The sequence below is a fragment of the Anneissia japonica genome, unplaced genomic scaffold, assembly GCF_011630105.1.
Source record: "Anneissia japonica isolate Jap-2015-1 unplaced genomic scaffold, ASM1163010v1 scaffold15703_len53492_cov148, whole genome shotgun sequence".
NCBI lineage: Eukaryota > Metazoa > Echinodermata > Crinoidea > Comatulida > Comatulidae > Anneissia > Anneissia japonica.
The window spans coordinates 9737-10741 of record NW_022685849.1 but is presented as its reverse complement, the minus strand read 5'-3'; the positions used below and the strand labels follow the sequence as shown (position 1 = coordinate 10741).

The 1005-nt window shown below is 39.5% G+C and overlaps 1 long non-coding RNA gene across 1 annotated transcript in view; it reads right to left on the bottom strand.

Moving 5' to 3' along the window:
* LOC117113066 overlaps nt 1-886 on the bottom strand; it is a 3893-nt gene extending 3007 nt beyond the window's left edge. The window contains exon 1 of the long non-coding RNA XR_004446142.1: nt 791-886. This is a non-coding gene — a long non-coding RNA (uncharacterized LOC117113066). The remainder of the gene's footprint in view (nt 1-790) is intronic.
* Between the last annotated feature and the right edge of the window lie 119 nt (nt 887-1005).

Sequence of the window (1005 nt, the reverse complement as noted above, 5' to 3'; positions counted from 1 at the left end):
ACTATAGCGTGCAGTATTATCTGAGGGCTGAAGCCCCGAGCCAGTGGTGGGTATGGAAGGGGGTATCCCGTCCTCTCAAAACAAGATTAAAAAAAAAAACTGGGACTTCTAGATGGCCGGAAATAGCTGGGATGGGAAAACTAGGCCTCTTTTAAAAAAAATTTTTGTTCCAACTGCTCGACGAGCTTTAGCAGATGAGGGGGGAGGGGTTGACCAGACCGATGGGGGGCTTAAGCCTCTGCCATCCGCTGGTGCCACAACTGCCGAGATTAGGCTTGTGTCCAGGTGTCTACATTTACCTGATCGATTTCTAAAACATGCTTAAGTTTGAGCCATAAGCCTACAGTAATATCCAGTATTTAATGCAATTACTCCAAAGTTTGGAACGGGAACTTGCTGCTCACTCATTTTGTTGATTTGTTGACATGAGAAGCACTGCACGGTGACGTAATGAAGCTGCGAAACAGACTGTTTCTTTTACGGCCTGACACGATATTTGTTTATATCTGAGCACTGCGGTACAGTTTAACAGAGGGGATTCATTTATGTGACGATAAGCGACTCGCGAAACATGGCGAAACAGGTATTGATTTTTGGTGGTTTTTGGCTGTTTTTTGCATTGATATCCCATATCCAGCCTTGAAGAGTAGCGGAATATGGTTGTGACATATAGAAACCCCAGTGTATGAAACTGACTTATATGCTATTTATTGCCCTCTGAAAGATTATTTCCCTTAAATTTTACAAGATAAATGTGTTTTTTGTTTTCTTCTGCAGATTTCATATATACCTTTCTTTTTATGAGCTGTGCACCTGCATCTAAAAGAAGTTGCAATATTATTGGATGTCCTTCGTGTGCAGCAAGATGTAGAGCTGTCACACCAATCTGTAAAGTAATATCACTTAAATTTAATTTTTATGTAATTTCAATTACAACTTCATGATAAACTTTCTTACAGTTTCTTTCTTTCCATTATATACATATATATACACATATATATACAC